Genomic DNA, 14,058 nt, shown 5'->3' on the forward strand with positions numbered 1-14,058 from the left:
TTTTAAGAAAAGGCCATTTCCAAATGGCTATCTTGGAAAACATTTTCAGAAAGCCCAAGAGCCTCTAGGAAAACTTGGAAAAGGAGTTCTTAGGCTAAAGACCTCAGAAAGTACACTACCATGATTTGATATGTGATGTGCAGTGCCAAAGTATTATATTTACCGTATATCATAAAAGAATGGATCTCTTCCAGGTGAAATTTCCAGATTTTAAAACAGACCCCTTTAAAGTGCTTTTGTAAAGGGTAAATGATAACAACTTAAGTCACGTGCCACATTTCTGTGTCTTCTTAAACAAAATGACATTTAAGGGAATTCAGCTATTGATTTGGGCTTCTGATTCTAAACTTCATTTTTTGTGACACTGGTGCAATGTCATATTTTGATCCAACCAATTTAGATTTGAATTTTTGTTGGCATTTTCAACTTTCTAGACCTGTTTCCCCTTCATAGACCATAACAACTACTTTACAAGTTTGCTGTGCCTTTTTTATGTAGATACACAACAAATTAGCAACTGCCTCTGCACCTTATGTTTTGTCCTGGGAAAGTTTGAGACTATTTCTTTTCAGGGCTCTTGTTATCCCTTGTGTTATGAGTGAGTCTGTTTCCTACAGCTTCTTACCTTTGACTTGTTTTACTTTTTTGAAAAAAAAAAACAGCACTTTTAGTTTTTACAATTTTACCTCAGAAGGTCTTGCTGTCGCTTAGGAAGCCTGAACTCTGGAGTCTTAGCTTTCCCCTAAGCCAATGTAATAGCAAAGCCACCACTTCTAGTTGGTTCAGACAGCCAAGCTTACAGCAGAGCCAGAACTGATATGTGGCCCCAAATGACAAAGCACAGGGGCAACAGTGTCCCTATAAACAGTCTTAGTTTATTTATGTTATTATTTTATTTTGGTACTGGGGATTGAACTTGGGTCCTTGCACTTGTGTGGCAGGTGGCTGAACCACTGAGCTAAATCCCCGGCCCCTTATCGGTCTTAGTTGAAATGTTTAAAATACTTTTCTTCTGCTCTCCCTACCCCCATATTCTGGGTATTTAAGATTATGGTCATTTAGCCTCTGGCTAGTGTCTTTAGGTAGCCAGGTAAACACCCAGTGCATCCAGAAAACATCCTACATTCCAAAGATCCAGCTGCTGTTTCTACCTGTACAAGGAACCCTGAGTTCCCAATGGTCACGCCCTTTCTCCTTTCCCCCTTCTCCCTCCAGCAGCCTGCTCCCCTCCTCTTTCCCTGTGTTCCAGTTCTCTACCATGGGCTCCTACTTTGAACTCCCAGAGCCATTTACGCCACCTCGATTTGCTTGCTTTTGTTTGTGTGTGGTCATCTTGTGTTCTGAGCATTTAAGTTCTTCAGGGGCAGAAACTACATATTTTATTTCTAAACTTGTGCAACATTTAGCTCTAGAGAGTGCTAAGCAGGTGTTACCAGGTGATTGTTTTAGTGATATTTTTACATTGGAGACACCAGGGCATAGGTGACATGACATGAACCTTCCATGCTCATCCCTCTGAGGCCACAAGGTAATGACAGGAGGTGGATAGGATCCTGGCTGTGGATGTCCGTCATTACTCTGTGATTAGTTAGCCAACAAAATAACAATAGCTTATTCATTCATCCCTCAGACAGTAGTTACTAAAGCCCTAGTATGTGCCAGGCAAGATAAATAATACCATTGGGCAAACTGTGATGAGTAAATTAGAGTTTGGGAGGGGAAGGCAAGTGAAAAAAAATAATAGTTATTAAGATAAAGCTGTCATATCTGGAATGTGATCTGTGAGCTTGGCATTTGGTTGAGCACTTTATAATCCCTGTCTCCTTTGATCTTCTCAACAAAACCTGTGACCTGTGATTGTCAATCTTTCCATTTTTATAGGCAAGGAACTTGGGCTCAGAGGAGATAGGTAACTGGCCTTGGCTCCCGCTGTCAGGAACAGCAGAGAAGGGACACCCTACATAGCCAACTGTCCTTTACTCCTATGCTCTCTGCCTCCTCCACACAATGTGGTCTGGCCGGGACATGATGTGGGCTTACTGTGTGAGCCCATGGCACTCAGTTCTACCTATGTTGGGAAATCCAGAGGGACTCCCTGGAGGAGGTGATGCCTGCCTCATCCTGAGGAAGTGAGCTGGACAAAAGGGATGTGAGTGTGGCTGGTGGTCCTGGCAGAGAGCAGGATGCTCAAAGACAGGAAAGGGGTGGTCCGATAGCTTTGGGAAACAGAGAAATTGAACATGGATGATCTTGATTTCCTTTCCTGTGAGCATGGTGAGGGTAGAGTAAGCTGGGCTGTCCTCATGACTTGCTGATGCAAAGTCTCTTCCTGGCAAAGAGAGGCCTGAGTAATGCTATTGAACTTTATTTCCTGGCAGGCAACTTTCACCATTGCCAGAGGAGAGAGGCTGTGGTCAGGAAGCAGGAAAGGCTACAATTGTAGGAATTCTGCTGCCCCATCCTCCCTGTCTGTGGTAGGATCTCTACAGCTCATATCCAGTATCCGGAGATCCTCATTCTGATGCTTGAGCATGGTTTTTGGCCTGGGAAAGTCCAGGTTAACCATGCTGGGTTAAGCTCCTCATGTTAATTTACTTTTACACAGCCTCCCTCTGCACTGACTTCTGTCCTCAGTGTGGAGGCTGCTTCATTATGCTTCAACGGGGATCTGCAGAAGTCTCTAGAAGGCCAATAAGACAGGGCTCAAGATTGTGGTGCAAGAGCTCAAGAGGGACCCTCAGGTTGACTACTCATGACATTATGACAGATTTACTGCCTGCCCACCACAGAAACCTGCCAAATCCCCAGGGGACCTGTGAGCAGGAGAACTTGCCTGTATTGCAACAGCCCTGCTAATGGCAGAAACAGATCCACCACAGGTTCGAGGTGCAATCCTCGGCCCTGGCCTGATAAGTGGTGCTCAGCTGGCTACCGATCCCTGCTCTCCAAGCTTGACCAAGGACTCCGTCCAGTGGCAACTAGAGCTTGCCGGAGATGAGGGGGAAATAACAACTCACAGATTGTTCTCCTCTTCCCAAGGTTAAAGAGCAGTTGGGACAACAGTTATTTTTGGAAGTTTGCTTTTAAATATGCGATGTTGCAATCGCAACTCTGTCAGTGCAAGCTTCACTGTGGATGTCTGTCTTAACAATGCGTTTTATCTTCTGATGGAGAAAATCACTTGAGATTTTATCATACACAATCCCACTTGCTCCTCCTCCCAACCCTGGCACTTTCTCTACACCTAGAGGTCCCAGAGGGCCAGCATTTCACCCCATGTAACTCTGTGTAATTCTCCCATCTAATTACACCGGCTGAGAGCGAGTCTTCAGAAATTCAGTGGGAAAGTCAGGTGTGGAGGGCATAAACAGCGAAGGAGAAGAAACTAAGTAAAGGCATGGCTTTCCTAAAAAGGGATTTGTGCCTTTTCCTGTAGTCATGAGTACTATAGAAAGAAGTACATTCTCTTTGTTTTGTCTGTTTTGGTGGCAAAGGGATTTAAATCTTTGGATGAAGAGAAACTCGAGATAATTTAATTCCATTCTCCTACTTCTGCCTGGATAAATCATCCCAGAAAAAAAAAAAAAATATATATATATATAAATAAATTAGCTGCCCTTGTCTTTTCTTCTAGAAAAAAGCTTCCATAATCGTCCTTCATCATAGAATCTTGCACCTCACAACTCCTCTCAGTTGATTACAGGGTAGAGATGGTTGTGTTTAATTTACATAATCAAACATTTTTTCCTAAAAGGAAAATCCCTGAAAAATGTTAGCTGGGTCACAACTAAATTAAAAAGAAAGAAAAGAGAAAGAAATAGATGTGAGACTGGCTTAGGTTTAGGAGGGCAGTGTAGGACTCTCCATGTTAAAAGAATATCCACATGATTTTTAGTGCCTTTTTCCTAGCTTTGTAGCCAAGTATCTTGGCAGTCTTTATATAGGTTTCTGCTCTTCTCTGTTAGGAACTCAAGTGTATGTCTGTAGGCAGTATGAAGAGATTGTCAGTTAGGCAATAATAACAAACATTTACCTAGCTCTCACCAGACGTCAGGTGCTGTCCACCTTTAACAAACTGTGGGGCTGGTGTTATTCCCACTGAGCAGATGGAGACAGTGAGGCCCTGGGAGGTCACACAGGCAGCCCAAAGCTGCCTTCTCGTAGCAGTGTCAGTCTGCCCAGAGCTGTCACATGCAGTCTGAGAGTCAGGTATTGGGCACCTGATGCTTTTAGGAAGCCTCCCTTTCTCTTTTTATTCCTTTTCTTTGCCTCTTCCTGCCACGTGGTCGCATCCCGATGCCAGCCAGGCAGTCAAGGAAAGAGTCTCTGAGCATGAGCTGGAGGCCTCCACACTGTCTTCTTCCACACTGTCTTCTTCCACCCCTGCTCCCTAGGCCCTCCACCCCCTCACTGCCCTCTTCAAATTCCCTGCCACCTCCACCACCACCTTCGTTCTCCACCTGGAACCTGAAGATGTGAGGGCCAGTAATGGAGTGTCAGCGGAAGTAATTGATTCCTCACACATAGAGAATTCGCCTGCCTTTAGTGTCAATGGAGCTGAACCAGGCTCGGGGAGGGTGAGCGAGACGTGTAAACAGTCCATGGATGAGCTGTCAGGGCCAAGCTAGACACACCGGAGGGTGAGCGAGAGGGAAACAGTGGAACAAATAATTGTTTTATTGGAAAGGAAAGGAGTAAATAATATTTCAGCACGGGAACTGGCAGTTGGAGAGGGATGGTGGAAGGCTGGGAGCAGAAGGGAGCACGATGTAGATTCTAATGGAGGAGGTTTTCTTTGTCTCGAGGTAGGAGGTTTTGTCCCCTCCCCACTCCCCTGCTCCCATTATCATCATTATTATCATTAAAATAATTACTGTAACAATTACAGTTGATGAGACCTCAGGTTTATAGAGCACCTTTCATCTGAAAGTTCAGAGTGATTTATCTATTTATTATCCTTTGAGAGTGGTAGGAGGGTAAGAGAGTATTATTATTATTTGGGGGTCTTATCTGTTGGGAAACTGAGGTCCAAGCAGATACAGGATTTGTTCCAATCTCAGGGCAGGCTACTGGGTTAAATACTAGGATGCTGAATTCTCTTTGGAGGCTCTCTGTTTCCGTACTCTTCCCCACAGTACCCTTAACTATGCATGGCTCTCACAGCTCATCCCTGCCGCTTATGCCTCCCCCAACCCATGGTTGAGCCCCTGCTGGTGGCAGCAATATGGTGACCAGCCAGGCAGCCGGTAGTTTATGCACGAAACAAACAGCCTGTTTAGGCTGTGAGATAAACAAAGGTCCTTCGAGGTCTGACTCACACTGCTCCCATCCTGCTTGGAGACTTCCTGCGATCTGGTTCCCCTTTTTTTAAGAAGCCTGTGTCCTTTCTAGACATATCCCATCATAGTTTTATGAGTGTCAGTCCCAAAGTACCAAATATTCCAGAATATCCACCACTTCCACCTCCAGGAAATGCAGATTGGCCCTTTTCGGATAGAAAGGGGCACTTCTGTGATGGGTGAGGTGTGGTCTGTCACTTTCGTGGCCTGACCTAGGCTGACCTCGCACCCTGTGCATTAACCACGCTTCAGAACACATCGAGGGTACAGTGACCCAGTGAGTGGCAGCTGGAGAGGAGGAAGCAGTTCCAGCTGACTGGCCACGAGGGCCAAGGGCTGATTCAGAATCTCCATCCTGGTGTGTAGCAGCCCCTTCCTGCCTGGACATTAGTGCAGACGCGTCATTTCCACACCCTTCCACACCCCAGTGCTTTCAGCGTAGTAGTGACAAGTTGGCCCCTGGAGCCAGGAGCAGCTCTGAGCTCTGTAACTTGAAGCTCTGAAGCATCACACCTGCCACCTACTCCCAGCTGTCCCTGCTTGGATTTTTGCACAACACATTTTTCAGAGAAGTTTTTGCATCTTTCCAGTTTTCTTCTGTAGGTTGAATGTCAGCAAAGAGAGACAGAAACCTAAATCCCTGCAAAAACGAAAAAGGGCTTTTGAAGCAATGATTGATTCCCTAGTGCCTAGCACACCTCTGTTTTCAGAAGGCTCCCATTTTTTGGACAGATGGGAAGGTAATGATTTTGCTCTCACAATTGGATCCTCTGTGAAAGCCTGTCCTGAGGGAACCACGCACTGGGCAAGTGGAGGGTGGCTGCCAATGCACCAGGGCCTCTGAACGACACAGTCTACCTTCCCCTCGACAGTTACCAGCCTCCTTGTGCCTCTTCCAGTCAGCCCTGAGAGGCACAGAGGTGCAATCCCTGTGCTCACTTATGAGACCAACACACTGAGGTAGGACAGTATGATTTACCCACACTAGTTTAGGACAATGTGATGAGTCTCTTGGCCCTGATAAGATTCATCTTCATATTGGAGCAGCAGCAGCAACAGCCACTGCCTCTAGAAAGAAAAAAGTGGACTTCAGGCTCCTCTTGCCTACTTGTACTCTGGCATCATTACAGAATGTTAGCGAGTTGACCATGGAGGATGTGGCGTGTATAGATGCAGAACAGGCAAAAGAAAGATCCAACGGCCAGGTGAAAACAGAATGTGAGAAAACCTTAAACTTCACCCTGGCACCGGTTGCCTGGAGAATCATCCTTTCCATAAGCAGGCGAAGTTGGGCAGCTCTGTGGCCTTCACATCTCAGGAATGTGCCTTGCTGGGGAGCAAGGACAGTAGGGGAAGCTGTGATCACCTGGAGGGTCAGGGCAGAAGTGCTGCTGGCTTTGTTGTGTGCCCTTAATTCTCTGCAAGTTCCCCTGCAGGGAGACTTATCAGCCACCCTGTCTGCAGGGTCTCCTTCCTCATGTTGAGAGCAGTCTTGGCAGCCGGTTCCACCAGGAACAATGAGATCAGCCGGCCCCTCTCCATCATCCTGGGGCTTCTGGGGAAAAACAACCAGCAATTATAAATAGATGTTATTTGTCGTTTCCATTTTCTTGCCTTCAAGGATTTTTAAAATAATTCCTCCAGTTTGTTTTGAGTTATTCTTTCAGCATACTTCCTTTGCTGGGTGATCAGACTTCCTCCCTTCTGAAGTGCCGTGGTGACCCTGGTTGTGAGGGAATTGCAAGTAAAAAGCTAATCTATCTGAGAATTGTTGGGGGAGGAAATCAAGGAAGAAAATGCAACTGCAAACGAGCCCTATGAAGAAGGCACTGGGCACCAATGCAGATACACAAGCAGACAGGGACTTTTGGAACTGAGGCCTTGGAGTTATATCAGCAATAATAAAATTAATGCCAGAATAATAAAAATAACAGCAGCAACAACGTTGACTCATTGAGTGCTTACTACGTGTTGTTGAGATGCTCCAGCTCAGGTGGTTGAGTGCCTTGTTCTTCACCACCCAGCAAATGGGGAAGAGGCAGTTTGGTATCCAGCATGGCAGGCTGGTTCCAGTGCTTGGACTCAGGACAACAGAACTGAAAGAAAAGCTCAAAAATGTAAGTGACTGAAGTGCTGTGTATGGATTTGTGCAAGAGAAGGATTTGGAGAAACCCAGCCACATGGCAGGGTGCGCTGTGACTAAGCAAACTGCTTCATCTTCTGGTGTCAGGTTTGCAGGCTTTCATGTGTCTGTGACTGTCCTCTTTCTCAAATGTGCCATCCCGCATTGTGTGAATGGTGGTGTCTCAGGCATCTGACACCATGCAGGGCCTTTCTAATCTTTCCACCATCGCAAAGCTGGGAGCTGTCACTCTTTCCATTTCATAGGCGCAGAAACACCTATGACCAAGTTGGCACTTTATCTGCAGCCAACAGGGACCAGGCAGGCCTGTCCACAAAGTCCACAGGCTGTGCTTCCCAGTGCACACCACGCCCTCGTAGACACTCGGATTTTTGTGTCATCTGGTTTTTCTTGTTACTGACCCTATCCCCAGGGAAATGTACGCACACACAAAAATCAGCACACAATTCAAGGGTTTTCCCCAAGCCACTATAACACCACTGTGGGTCCTCTTAGAAATCCGTGGACTTCAGAATATATGGATGATAGTTTAAGAGCTTATAAATACACAGGATCCTGTTTCCTCACTGGATGGGCCATATGTTCACATATGGGTGTACATGCACTTATAAAAATACCACACTTACGAAAATTAATATGTTATCCCATCTGAACACTCACGAGCTAGATTCTTCTGGGTGAATCTTGAAACCGTGAATTTCAAATCTCACTTTTCTTGTTGGTGATTTGTATATTAAATTTGGCACATCCTGCAAGCTTTATTTAAACAGAACAACTAACTATAAAAGAGCAAGCTTTCATTAAGTCTCTTTCATACTCTCTGTCCATGATGTGGGAACCTAATTAAGACTAAGGTTTCTTTCTGCCTGGTACCTACTTGATGGTGTGTGATGCTGCACTCTGTTATTTCTGTTTCTGTCAGTTCTTCACTCAACAATGATGCAAAGGAGAGGAGTCCATGCCCACGGGAAAGTTGCCTACGTGCAAAGCCTACCTCTGACCTTTTATTGCCGTGTGACCTTGGGCAGGTCACTTAACTTCTCTGAGTTTTGGTTTCTGCATCTGTAAATGAATGAAAATGATTTCAGGGCCAGGTGTGTATTCAGTGAAGATTAAATGAAATAATACCTAAATTGAGAGTCTGGCCCAAAGTAGATGCTCATAACATGTCATGGCTTTCCATTGGTACACTAGCTTTTGAAATGAGCGGTACCAATGAAAGGGAGAGATTCAAGGAAATGAAATCCAAGGAAATAAAAAGAATGTGATCCGACAACAAGCAGGTTTCTCCATAAAGGGTGGGTGTGAGTACTGAGCCCAAGCTTCAGGGAGCCTGAGCTGACCAGAGACCTCAACATTTTGCAACCCCATCCCCAGCCTCCGCCTTCTGCAGGCAGCGTCTTCACTGGGGAGTTGTACGCAGCAGTGCTGGCTTTCCCTTCGATTCTCCCTGCAGGTTTTAATGTAAGGATTAATAAGACAGCATTAGTAGCCGTCTTTGAGCTTCCTGGAAGAAAGGCACTCCGGGAGGTGGTAAATTCTCAGGCCTGGATAATCTACTCATGAAATATGGAACTTTGAAAGTGTGAGAAAAATCTCAAATCACTTTGACAGCATTTTAATTATAGTTGATTTGTTTGCCGCTAATAGTGAAAATGCTGTCAGCGTGATCTGAGATGTTTCTTCCCCACAAAATGTTATATTTCATGTTTTTGTGTCAGGAGGCAACATTTGGGTTTTCAGATACAACCAGAATAGCTCAGGGAGTGTGTTGGGGCCAAAGGCAGAGGATCTAATGTGGACCAGCCCATTACACTCTTTGGAAAAGTGTCATGCTGGCCAGCGTCTTCTCAACCTGCAGCACCCACCGCAAGCCCCTTATTCATTGATTCATTCAGCTAGCAGTGATTCCTCCAGTCCGTGCCAGGTGCCAACAAATATAAATCCAGCAGTGAAAAGGCAAAAGCATTACCCCTGTGGTGCTCACTGTCAAATGCAGGAGACAGATCATAAACAATGCACAAAATATTGGCGAGACCTTTCTAGATTATAGTAATGGCTATAAAAGAAATGAGAGTCGAGTGAGATAAAGAAGAAGGGTATATCATCTGAAATAGGGTGGTCAGCGCACACTTCTCTGAGGAGGTGACATTAGCATTTAGGACTGAAGGATGAGAAACAGCCACAGACAAGGCTAACAAGGAGTACTGCAGGTAGAGGAAAGAGCAAGTACAAAGGCCTGTGGTAGGAAAGAGCTTGCTATCTACAAAATGCTATAACCGTCCTATGAGACAAGCAGCATGAAAGGACTCATTGCCTGGCTGACAAGTGTTTTGACTTCTAGACTCAGGCACCGGCATTTTCGTGTGTAGACCCAAATCCCAAAGAATAGGCACAGCACTCTGATTTAGGACCTGAGTACTCTGGTGTAGAAGTGCTTTCACTCTCAGTTTGTGCCCATCCATAATGGTGGATCTTTCAACACAGGCAGAAGACGGGTATGGATAGTTAGGACAGCAAGAAGCTTCTTTTCATGTTTGTCCAGTGATGAGAGCAAGAGATGAAATTATCGCTTGTTCACGTCTCTCCTGTGTACTTTTAAAATTAATTCCACTGTCAAGATTCCCACACCCCAGATGTGGGTTTGGGAAGAAGAAATTAAGATTTTGAGGTTGAGAAATAAAGTAAAGAAAACATTCTCTAGACAAATGCTCCACATGCAGCTGTCAGAATTGCTGGTGAAAAGTAAGAAGGTACTCAGGAAACCATGTTAGAGAGAAAAGAAGAACCGAGAGTAGAGACAGCTACTCCAGCTCAGAAAAATAAATAAACAAATAAATAAAATAATAAGAGATAGTGTTAAAGCTTTGAAAGGAATTTTTCATTTGAGAGAGATTATGAATAATGAAATGCAAACACAGTAGTTAATGTGTCTGTTAGCTTGCTTATGTTGCCTTCAGGAAAAATGAATAACATGCTGTGATATGAGCAGCTTTTCAAGTTATCCTACTTGGCTATCCTTGGGGTGAGGGCTGAATCCATACCCCAGATTCTTTCACCAAACAAACACTGGAGATTCAATGCTGGTTGCAAAGCCATATTTATTCCAAGGCCACAAACTTCCTAAGCCTCATCACAAATGAACCTGACAACACTGAAATTTCTAAGGAGATTTACTCCAGCTGTAACAAATCCTTAATAATAAAAAATTTCCCCAAATGAGTCAGTCATGCGGGAGGTAAATGAGACATTCTGTGTGAAGTCAGCATGTCATTTGGAGTGTGCCCTTTATATAAAAAGCCCAGCCAGAAGGCCATGTGGTTAAGTGGGGCTTGTCCACAGGGCAGAACCAGGACACTGGAAAGAGAGGGGAGTTCAGCCACCTAAGCTCAATTGTAACTCTTAGTCTCTTTTCCCCCAAGCAAACCTGATAGGAAAATCTATTTTTCTAAGAAGTTCAAGGAAGGGCTGATGATTTGCTTCACAAAAGGCTTCACCAGAGGGGTCCTTTAACTAACAAGCTCAGAAAGAGAATTTATAATATGACTGAATTAAAGGAACCTTTTTTTGAAAGTATATCTCCTCAATATATGTGTATGTAGACATATAAGGATATATTTGTTGGTGGCCACATTTTAAAAGGCTGGATTGGAGGTGGTATATACATTAAGCCAAGGCAAGCTTGCAGCGATGGCATTTGTGGGAACCTTGCCTCTTGGCTGATTTTGTAAATCCCCTAAATGACTCCATGGGTGATTAGCCAACCACTTCTGAGGAACAAGCCAGTACAGGGGCAGGGCATCTCTTTGTCCTTCGCATTGGAATCGCCAACCCAGAGACTACTTACACTATTTTTTAAAAACTATTTATTGAGGGTGGGCCTTGTCCCCAACACTATTCTAAGTATCCGGACAAGCCCTGACTCCTCTGATCCTCACTGAGGTATGTGAGATAAGTAAGGATGGTGATGGTGGTGATTTACTTCTTCATTTGATAAACCTTCAGAGCTTATTTGTCTCTTCTACTTTGAAAAGAGGAACTTCAGAAAAGTAACTTTACTCTATACACTTTTAGCTTCCTAGAGAAATGGGGGCATATCAGAAGCAAGTTAGATAAAAGAGGAAAACCAAGAAGAAAGTAAAAATTACCAATTATCCCACCATCCATGTATCTTAGTACCATTAATATTTTAGCATGTAGTCTTTCAGACAGGACATAAATGTATATATTATTATTATAAAATGTACTTCTAAAAACCCTACCTTTTTAAGTTAACAGTATATCATGAGCAGTTTTTCCCTAAAAGCAAAAATTCTAGATTTGCAACACCATTGACTATAGCAAAAGAATATTTCATTTCATAAATACAGTTTACCACAATTGATTTACTCTCCCTTAGAGATGAGCTTTTTGACATCCTGCTATTTATAAACAAAACATCTCCTCACTCTTCACATGTTTTTTTTTTTTTTAATGTATGCACAAAGATGCAAATACATCTTGGCACAATTGCTGTGTTATTTTCTTAGGAAAAATTTCCAGCAGAAGAACCACTGGATTAAAGGCTATGTACATATTAACTTCTATCACATTTTGCCAAAAATGCCTTCCAAAATGTTTCAACAGATTTACATCCCTGCTTATATTGTACCTCTGCTCATTTGCTCTCTTGTAGGGTAAGTCACTCAGCCTCTTAAGTGGTTGTGAAAAATACCACAAACAGCACTTAAATTTCTTACACCAAAGTAGTAACACTATGCACAGATTAGATTCAATCAGTTAAATCTCATAACAACCATAGGAGAAAAGTCCTACTACCATCCCTATTTTACTTTTGTCCTCCCCATTTCTAAGACTCAGCTAAAGTGTGGTCAAGCTGGATCCACACCTAGCTCTGTCTGCTTCCGGGACTGGGACTCTGGTGCCCAGAGCCCTGCACACCAGCCTCCAGGTGAGCCGGGTGCCTGGTTAATGAATACAGGTGCACACAGCTGCAGCCTCCCCGTTGCTCCTGGAGAGGGACTGCTTGTCCATCAGTGTTTCCCTCGAGGTAGGAATATCGAGGAGGGGTTTTCCAGAAGGTCTGGGGAGTTTCCCCTGACATCAAACTCAGCATCCTTTCACTTTTGATTTGGAAACAAAGAAGTCTGCCACCTCCCACACCAAAATCCCAGACCTGAGCAGATTCCCCCACCCAGGCCTTCTCAACCTGCCCCACAATCTAGGGGCCCAGCTCAACTTCCCTAGACTGGAATCAGCTACAGCCCTCCTTTGAGCTGCACAAGCCCAGCCCTCTGGGTCCAAGAAGGAACAACTCCTGATCCCCTCCTCATTCTTCCTTCACACGCCTATTTATTGGAAGTGGCTGAGGAATCGGAAACATGGCTCCCACGGGCTGAAGTGAGGCCTCAGGCCTCTCCACTGCACATCAGCCACTTCTGCAGACTGTCAGCTCCCACAGACCCCCATATGTCACAGAACTTCAGGCACAACCCAGGGGGCAAATCCTGGCCCCTCTTGCCACCCATGAGGAAGAGATTCCTAAGTGGTGTTTTAACAGGTTGATGCAAAATAAATCCAGAGGAAGTGAAGGCAAGGAAGATGGATAGCTTTAGTTAATAACAGCACAGTGCCCAGCAAATTGAAGGGAGCTGGTGGGGAAGAAGTTTCCCACCTCAGCAGTTGTGACAAAGGTGTCAGCTTGGATCCTAGAAAGGAGCATGGGCAGGGCACAGTGAGGATTGCCAGAGCATGTGCCATGATGGACAAATGGGTGTCTATCAGGATAAAGTGGGAAACTGTGTGGCAACCCGTGAAACTGGCCAGGCCTACTCACCCCTGCTCTGTTGGAAAGGAGCACAGGCCTTGGCTCAGGGAGTGAAGCCCACCCTGCCTCTTCCTGGGACTGATAGTTGTGTGCGCACAGACAGGGGTCCCCAGGGATTCATCCCTACAGTGGGAGAATGGTTTTTATTGCCTTACTTAATATGTGCTGATTCCTTTTTCAAAAGTGTAGTTGACTAGATGCTGCAGAGGTGAACTTGGCAGAGTCCTCTCAGGGAGTGAGGTGGCCCACCTGCATAGGGAGTCTTTGTCACTCTCAATCCAAGAGAAATAAGAGAAGAGAGAATGACCCAGGAGAAAATTGAAATGGGGGACCGGAAAATAAATATCTCTGAAACATCTGCAGTATCATACTGTGTATATATATTTTTATTTTATTTCCATCCCAAACTTCTGGAGTGGATATTTTTCTTCTCATCTTACAGATGAGAACATTGAGGCTCATAGGGGTTGGAGGTAACTTGCAGTGACACAGAGCTAAGAAGGAAAAACTAAGATTCAAATAGATCATAGTGGAAATAAAAATGGTGCTAGAGAAAGAAGGAAACAGTGTTTGTTTTAAGATCTTTGAATGACACTGTTGCTCTTATGTAAACAAGAGATAAGGCCTCCCACCCATGCACTCAGTGTGTGACTTTAACGCAACAGTGCAATTTCCTGCATCTGTTTGCCTTTGACACAGGCAAGAAAGATGTCCTCTGTTTACTGCTCCAAAGACCTGACCGACTGCAA

General features: G+C 44.6%; 1 protein-coding gene across 6 annotated transcripts in view; it reads left to right on the forward strand.

Annotated features, from left to right (window-relative positions):
* The window catches only part of Nrp2 (neuropilin 2), a 123,197-nt gene that overhangs the window by 19,314 nt on the left and 89,825 nt on the right, over positions 1–14,058 (forward strand). The window lies entirely within an intron of this gene.

This window comes from Fukomys damarensis, unplaced genomic scaffold (assembly GCF_012274545.1).
Source record: "Fukomys damarensis isolate Sample0158 unplaced genomic scaffold, DMR_v1.0_HiC HiC_scaffold_16, whole genome shotgun sequence".
Lineage (NCBI taxonomy): Eukaryota > Metazoa > Chordata > Mammalia > Rodentia > Bathyergidae > Fukomys > Fukomys damarensis.